General features: G+C 54.8%; 1 long non-coding RNA gene across 1 annotated transcript; it reads right to left on the minus strand.

Moving 5' to 3' along the window:
• On the minus strand, positions 1–7,672 carry LOC135319579 (uncharacterized). Its single transcript, XR_010378340.1, has 4 exons — positions 6,153–7,672; positions 3,730–4,851; positions 2,996–3,529; positions 1–2,045 (listed from the first exon to the last, which is right to left on the minus strand). It is a non-coding gene; the product is annotated as an uncharacterized LOC135319579 (long non-coding RNA).
• Between the last annotated feature and the right edge of the window lie 800 nt (positions 7,673–8,472).

The raw sequence follows: 8,472 nt of genomic DNA on the forward strand, positions 1-8,472 counted from the left end.
TACAAAGAATTTCCTTTTATTCCTGCCCTTCTTCCCTTGATGTGAACATTGTACACAACCAGAAAGCAACTGTTCTGGACCAGACTCGATCCAAGTGATCTAGGCTGGCTTTTCAGAACCAATTCTGATCCACTTCAAACCTGGTCAAATTGTCATGACCGTATTTTGCTAGTGTGTCACAGAATGACAGACTATTTAAAGTCAAGACTATAGAGTGAAATCTAGCCTCATTTTAAACAGATATTTACATTATATATAGGCACAAGAAAGTATTAATTATACAAAATGGCAAGTTTTAAATCTCTCAGTCCTGTTGCATTTCTACTTTTATCCGTGTGCGCAAGCGTGGACCAGATTGGCAGGACTGGGTCCTCACATCTGAGATAAGCAACTAACCCTCACCCCCAGAGAGGGCAAAGCAGAGTGGGTGCCTCAGGTCACAGGCCACCCGGGGCCACCCAGCCCCCGCAGCTCCCTGGCATGTCAGTGTCTCCCGCACACATCTAGGAGGGTGGGCTGTCAGCTGCCCTCCTGCATCGCTGCAGTGCCGAGGTGCCCGCTCCTCGGAGAGCAGCCCACACTGTTGTTGGAGGCTCTTGGTTAGAAAGCCCCCTTTAATTTTAACTGAACCCTCTTCCTTGTTACTACTGCCCATCGGCCTTAGACGTGGCCCCTGGAATGAGAGACAAAAGCAAGCCCTCTGTCAGCTCAGTACGTTTCTGCCTGGCGCCCCAGGGTAACCATGAATTAACCATCAGTGGCCTCTTCACTGCGTTGTCCCCGCTGCCATCACACATGGTCCGGTCCTTCTGCACAGGACTGCCACCCCCTCAGTAAGTCTGCCCCCTGCCTAGGGCCACTCCTCCTGGGGGTCCCCAGCCTGGAGCACAGGGCCAGCACTAGTGAGGGCTCCCGAACGCTGGGGGACCAATGGCAGCTTCCTGACCCTGGAGCATGTGGGACCGGACCAAGAGCCCCACGTGAACGGCTGCAGGAAGGCGGCGTGGGACAGCTGGATGCTGGCGGCGGGAGGGATGAGGAACATGGCGCTGTGTCTCACTAAGACTGACCGCTGACTGGTACCCGCAGGGTATTTACTGGGGCTGGAGTTCCAAAAATCACGCGTTGAAAAAATACTGCTCTCTACTCTTGACAAACAGCAGTGTTTTCATCCTAACGGCATTTCAGGGTGCTGGGGCCCAGCGGGGAAGATGGAACCCCTCCATTATCCCTACTTTGTTACCATTTGGAGGTGGAAGGGAAGCAGACGTGTCGTCAAACCCCTAATTTCAGGCTCCAGGGAGGTCCCGGGCCCCGTCGCAAGGCCTGCAAACCTGTTCTTTTCATTCTCTTGGTTGTGAACTTTGTAGACTGTAAAGTCAAGGGAGGCTTGTGCCCAATGAACAATAAGGAAGTAAGGGAAGTGTGATTAAAACACAACGCGGCACTGCCGCCCGCGAGCTGGTAAACACGCTGTTCTCAGCAGTGTCCGAGCTCTGTGGGTGAGAGTGAAGAAGCCGTCCGTCCCCATCTCACTTTGTTCCCTTTGGGGCCGGCCCCCACCTGCCCTGAAACCCGCAGCCCCAAGCTCCGAGGACAGAGCAAAATGACTTCTCGACGGAATGCCGGGTTTCCAGCGGTCAGGGAGTCTTCCGGCCATTTTCAGGTTATCCAGCCCCGTTCCCTCCCTTACTTCTCTCTCTCCTTCTTGCCCCATGGCCAGAAAGAGGAGATAGGAAACTTCCAGTTACTTCGTACAAGACAACTTTTGGAATCCCAAATATTCAGGTTATTTCTCTTTTCCCTCTTTGCAAGTGGTAATACTTGTAGCCAGGAGGCATCACCCAGGGTGAAGCCGCGTCTCCAGGAGAAGCAACGCTGAGCAAGACGGAAGGTGGACGTCACGGCCCCCAGACCCACCGGCTCCGTTCTTCGTCTGGCGATGATTAACTAGGCGAAGACAAGGCACATGGATGGAAAGAGTCCATTTGCAGGCATTTGCTCCTCTCAGTGTGACTGGTCATTCTTTCATCCATCCATCCAACCTATAATGAAGCCAACTATGAGTGATCAAAGAGAGGATGAGAAATGTTAACCAAAGTCGAATGGGGACAGGGTGGGAGAGGCCATCCTAGACAGAAGGAAACACACTTGCAGAGGCCCAGAGGGAAGCCTGATACACTGGAGGACGGCAAAGGAGGGCGGTGTGGCCAGGGCTCGCGGGAGGGAGGGAGGCGGGGTGAGGGGGACAGCTGGACAGCGTTGAGCCTTCCAGGCGTGGCTGATGGTCCTCTGACAAGCAGCGAGGCTCAGGCACGTCCCATCAGAACAGACACAAGCCACAGGCTGGAGCCGGGTCCTGTGCCCCTGCTGTCCTAGATGCTGGCTTTCGGGGGGGTCCAGGGATCCCCGAGGGGAAGAGGTGGTGGGGGCAGCTTGAAGCAGTGGCTTTTAATCAACCAGTGCAAAAGCAGCTCTTTCCGTCGTCGACAGAGAAAACGGCTCTGTGCAGACCTGTTAAAGGTCGACGCTCAGGGTGATTTTTGTGAGTGGGTTATTTTCAAATGAGCAAGAGGAAGCCTCCAAGGGGCTGATCTGACCAGATCTCTGTTTATCCAAAGGGAGAGGGGAAAAAAGTCCCTTTCGTTAATTAAAAAAAAAAAAGGTAATACAAAAACATCACTCCACAATTCTTTTGTAATGAAAAACATAAATGCAAAATAAAACAAATCCTTCATTCTAGAGGAATGCCGGGTCTGCCTTCCCTGCTTCCCGGGAGGCTGTCCCGATAAGGTCCCGGCCTCCGCCGGCCCGTGCTGCCCTGTGCCCGGCGCCGCACGTCTCTGGGGCTGCGGGCCGCAGGGGCCTCGGCACGGGAGCCACGGCGCTGCTGGCGGCTAATCGGCTTGTCCGGGCCCTGCAACTGCCGCCGCCTCCGCCTCGCTGGCGGTCTTCCCTCTTTTACCAAACTAGCTTTCTTGTTGAATGGACTCACTTTTGTGACATCTCAGAGGCACCGCGCATCCACCGGCCACATACGGTCTGCGCGCAAACCCAGGCCCAACGGGCCAGTCTCGCGGCCTTCAAGCTCACTGCTTTTGTCGCCGGTCACCTTTGCCCAGCCTCCACTGTCAGTGTGCGGGGACCCACTGTGCGCCAGGGGTGACATCCTTCAGACTTGGCTGCCAAGGCTCCTGTGGGTCCTGCGTGCCTTTTTTCATGACTTTCATGTTTCCTGATTCATACTCTGCATGATGGTGGCATCTTCTACATGTGAGAAGCAGTTTGGGGTAACAGAAGGCAAGGATCCCCCAGCCTCCACACCAGCGTCGCCTGCTGGTCACGTCAGCACAGCAACCACCAGACTCAGCACCGCAGTCACCTCGTTCACAAAGCAGGAGGCACAGATCTGCCCCTGCTGGAAGGAAAGGGGCTCGCGCCAGCTCACGAGGCCCCTTCCAGCTCTCGGGTCTACAATTCTCTCAGAAATTCTGCAACAGGGAAATTCTGCAGCTTGTTCTGGAGCCACCTGAGAAAAGATGACAAACACAGAGAAGTATGTGACTTTTTAAAAATTTCAAGCTGCATCTTAAATGGCTTCTTTCATTCCTGTGATGTGGAGACTGACCACATGACTCGGGGGCCACATCATGGCTTCAGACGAAAACTCCCCCCAGCCCGTGACTTGAGTCACTAAAACTCACTGATGGAGGGGCTGCGTTCACTTACTTGGGAGGGATGAGGGGAGGACGCCTGCCCGTGCGCGAGCCCTGGAGTGGCGCCTGTGTCCCCTCTCAGTGGCTGTCGGTTCAAGGCCGTGGGGTCAGCGTCCACCGCCAGCTTCTTCCCGAGGTCACCTGCCCGTCTCAGTCGTGGCGTTCGTTCCAGGGGTGGGAGATGACATCTCCCCTCACGCAGGTGAGGGAGTGGCAGACACGTGCCCTCTGAGCGTGCGTGCTTGAGGGAGAACCGGAGCCGCGGGCAGGTGCCGGCCCGTGCTCTTCCCGCTACCCCTGGGGCCGGGCTGCAGCCACGTCAGGGAGCCCCTCTCCGCTGCCCGGCCCTCGACAGCCCACGGACCGAGAGAGCAGGTGTCGCGTGCTGTCAGGGCCGCTCTCAAAGCCTCTGAAAACATCTTGGGTTTCAGATCTCATGCACATTAAAGCTGAGGACTTCGGGCCCTACTCAAAGCATATTTAATCTAATCAAAGGTGGTTTTTTCTTCTTCGGGATTAAAACAAAAACACTGCTGGGTCTCCTCGTGCTTGTCCGGAGGCTTGGCCCAGCAGTGTGGACAGATTTCTCCTACACTCATGCCTCTTCCCAGAGCTCATTATGGATCTCGGGTTTGTTCAGGACGAGTTCTGAGGCCCGAGAAGCATTTCTTTCTTCTAAGGTGTTGGGAGGACGACCATGTCCAGGGCCAGCAGCCTGAGCGGCGGGGTCGCTGCCTCAACTGTGCTCTCGGTGGGAAAGGACCGCACCTGCTCTGTGCCCGTGAGAGGGCAGGTGTGCGAAGGGGTCATGGGTGAGCCACCCCTGCGTCTGCCGACACGATCCACTTAAGGGCAGGTGACCAGGAGCAGGAGGCAGAGGGAAGGCTGGGGAGGGGGGCGAGGGGGTCTGAAGTTACAACTCTGGAAAACAGCAGCAGCTTGTTTTAATCTGGCTCGAGACGTGTAACCTTGACAAATGTCTTAACCTCTCTGAGCCCCAGTCTCCTCATCTGCAGAGTCGGCACACACACACAGACACTCTCATCCCTCTGCCTTCCTGGGTAGGGTTTTGGGAGGAGGCGGCTGCGTCCGTGGTCCGTCCCTTTGTCGGGCTCCCTGTACCGCTGGTCGTCCACTGTCATGGGAACATTCCAAGGATGAAGGCAAGGCATGTGATCGAGCAGAGAGCAAACATAAGCAAGAACAAGCACGCAGCTTAAAACGCACACTGGTGACCTGGTCCTGTGAATGGAAACCACCACCCGGTGGGAAAGCAAGCAAAGCCCCGCCACGCGGGCGAACGGTGGGACAGGCTGGGTGGGCGGAAGGCCCGGTGGGGTTTTATTTTCCCTTTTCTTTTTAATTTCTCTCCTTTTCTCTTTCTTTTGGGGTTTTTCTGTTCTTTCTCTTATGAAAAACCAACAGGCTGTTGTGAGGAGAGAAGAAAGAAACATCTTCTCACAAAATTAACTTTGTGAAATTGCGGGTCAAGCTTTTCACTCGTCAGCATCTGAAGTTCCCTGGAAGCTAGTAAGACCCGTCTCCGTAGAACAGCTTCCTGAAGGGGAGACGTGCGCCGGACACGTGTGCCCCTGGACCCTCGCTCTGCAGACTCATTAACTGCGTGACTTCCAGAAAGCGCCTTAATGCGGTCTGAGTTTTTCAGCTCTAAAGAGGAGATAACAACTCTTGACGGCATGATTTGGGCAGTCATTGCTGACGCTCACTGTTTCCCTCTTAGGGCAAGAGAGGATTTAACTTCCCCGTCCCCTTGAAGTTAAATGTAGCCCTGTGACTTGCTTTGGCCACTCCACTGGAATGGGACTTCTCTTTTTAAAAGAAAATAAAAAGAAAGAAAAGAAAGAAACAGAGAGAGAAAGAAAGAGAAAGAAAAGAAGGAAGGAAGGAAGGAAAGGAGAAGATGAAGGGAGGAAGGAAGGGAAGCTGGCAGGTGCTTTAGGTCTCAGTGCACCAAAAAAAAAAAAAAAAAATAGAGCTGGTCATCAGCAGTGACGGCAAATACCAGCATGTAAAAAAAAAAAGAGAACTCACAGGAGAACTTATAAAATTGTAAGGGCAGAGACCCCACTTCCAGGCGTGTGTTTCTCTAAGGAAACACTGTGCAGCAGAGGAGGAGGAACCCCCTGCGAGGCGCCCCAGGGAACAGTGAAGGAGGGGTCCCGGGGAAAGCGCAGGAGGCCGGGCAGGGCGCGCCCTCCACCCGGGGAAGCCACAACCAAGGGGCTGACACGTGTGCAGAGCGCGCCCACTGAAGACCCCAGCTCCGCAGGCACCAGACGCCCTTGACCCACTGGAGGGGAATGTGTGCTCCACTCCAGGGTCAGGGAGCCAGCCCACGTCTCCGCGAGCCCCCCGAGCTCCCACTCCACGCTGCTTTGCTCCAGACTAAGTCCTTCAGAGAATCAGGGTGCCCACCTGCTTCGGGAGCCTGAGAGCAGCTTGGAGTCAGGCCGGGGGGCAGTCGGCAGCCAGGAGACGGCGCGTGTCCAGAGTGAGCTTGGGCTGATCCAGAGACCTCGCCTGGGAAAAGCAGGGGCGAACCTGGAGGGGAATTTCTGAACCAAATGCACACATTCACCTCGGAAAAGGAAATGCTTCAGGTGTGTCTGCGTTTTTTGATTATGAAACATGGCCAAACTCCATTGACAAAATGATTTTAAGACCTTTTATAGGAATAAAAAAAGTCAGAAGAGAAAAGAGAACTCGTGTGGGTTGAGCACCCACTCAGGGCTGGGCTCTCTGCGGAGTGCAGCGCCATGCAAACCTGCAAGGGTGCGCGGCGGCTGCCTGGCGTCTTCCTATCAGGCACTGCATTCGCCTCTCTGAGCCGCGGTGTTCACAGGCGTGGAGCGAATGGGTTGACTCTACCCAGCCAGTGTCCACCGCAGAACGACTGAGAGCACGAAATGAAATCCTGGCAGAAGCTGTGAAACGTACAGCTCGTCAAGACGCACTTGACCTTCAGTGGGAAGGGAGGCAGGCTGACTCTGGTGACGACTCCTGGCTGCTCTTCTGTCCCGCAGCTACGGGGCAGGCGGTCTGTCTTGAGTCAGGTGTCCCCCAAGGCTGACCCTAAGATGGGGATTCCAGCACACGTAACTCACACGGGGGTGACCTCAGGGAGCATGTGGGGAGAGGAGGCGAGGAAGGGAAGAAGGGCAAGCTGATGAAGGGTGTGTTAATGAGTGGGTTACCACCGTGGGCAGCCTGGGCTCTGTCCCACTGGGGACCCTCAGGGAAACCGTGGCACGTAATTCTCTGGCACCTCTGGCCCATCCCCTGCTGGGAACAAAGCACATTCCTGGGCCTAAAACTGTCCTTAGGCAGAGAGACCCAGGGAAACTCCTTGTGAGGGACTGTCTGCAAACTCGCTGGGGCAGACCCGGGGGACCACGAACGTCTCCTAAGCAGAGCCCCCACCTCCCGTCCAGAAAAGGAGGAAGGGAGAGCAGCCAGAGAGAAGTGAAGCCGGAGGAGTAAGGCGGGAGGAGCCCACGTGGAGTCTGCCCCACGTCAAAGCCTAGACTTGAAAGACTGGAAACCTGGGCGTCCAGGAGTAGAGTGCCTCTCCCACCCCATCCCACCTGACCCCTCCCCTCCTGCGCCCCAACCTTGCATTTGGAATATGCACCCACTTCTAGGGGCGGGGCCGGAAAACCTGTGGCTGAGTCCTCACGACTCCTTCCTGAGCGACGATGACGTGTCTCTTCAGCCCCATTAGGCAATGAAAGGAGGGTTGATGGTCCCCACATGCAGAAAGCAAAAGCAGGGCACCCTCACATGATTCCAGTGGGACTTTAACTGGGGGGCAGTACATAAGCTAGCGTCCAGGAGCAGGAGCTTCGGAGTGAGGCCTCTCTGGGTTCAAGGTCCAGCTCCATCCCTTGCTAGCTGCGTAACCCCAGGCGAGTTCCTTTACCTTTTTGTGCTGAAGTTTCCTCATCTGTAAAACAGGGTAAAATACTAGTAAATTTCTCAAAGGGCTGCTGTGAGGATTAAGCGAGACAACGCGTGCAAAGCCCCATCACAGTATCGGCACGTAGCAAGCACTCGGCAAGTTCCAGCTGTTACTGTTTCTCGCTCACTTAGCAAACATCTGTGGAGTCCTCCATGTGCCCGTTCCTATTTCAGACACCAGCGACACACCAGCGAACAAGACACACTCAATTCCTGCCGTGAAGTTTAGATTCTGTTGCCTTAGAGGCAGACACTACACAAGTATACAAATGAGCAACCATTATAATTTCAGGTAACAGTAAGTGCTTGACAGCTAAACAATATGAAGAAGTGAGAATGCAGCAGATCCTGGGCAGCGCTCCAGGCAGAGTGTAAAAGCCGTGAGGCGAGAACAAAGTCGGTGGGTCGAGAAAAAGGAGGAAGGCTGGTGTAGTGAGAACTGGAGGGCACGAGAGAACATGGGGTGAGAGGCAGCCATGGTAAGCAGTTTGGGTTTCACTCTGAGTTTTGAGCAGGGGTTGACATGGTTTGATTTGCATTTTAAAACACCGACTTGGGTGGCCATGGAGAGAACAGACTGGGGAAGGGACAGCAGGAGAGGAAGCAGAGGGATGAGTTACCAGGCTACTGAGTGGGTCCAGAGCGATGGAGGTGGCTCAGACGGGTGACATCAGTAAAGACGCTGACAAGCGGTTGAAATCTAGGATGTTATGCAGACGGAACCAACCCCACTTCCTGATGGCTTGGATGTGGAATGTAGAGAGAAAACTCAGTCTTA

The sequence above is a fragment of the Camelus dromedarius genome, chromosome 29, assembly GCF_036321535.1.
Source record: "Camelus dromedarius isolate mCamDro1 chromosome 29, mCamDro1.pat, whole genome shotgun sequence".
In the NCBI taxonomy this organism is placed as follows: Eukaryota; Metazoa; Chordata; class Mammalia; order Artiodactyla; family Camelidae; genus Camelus; species Camelus dromedarius.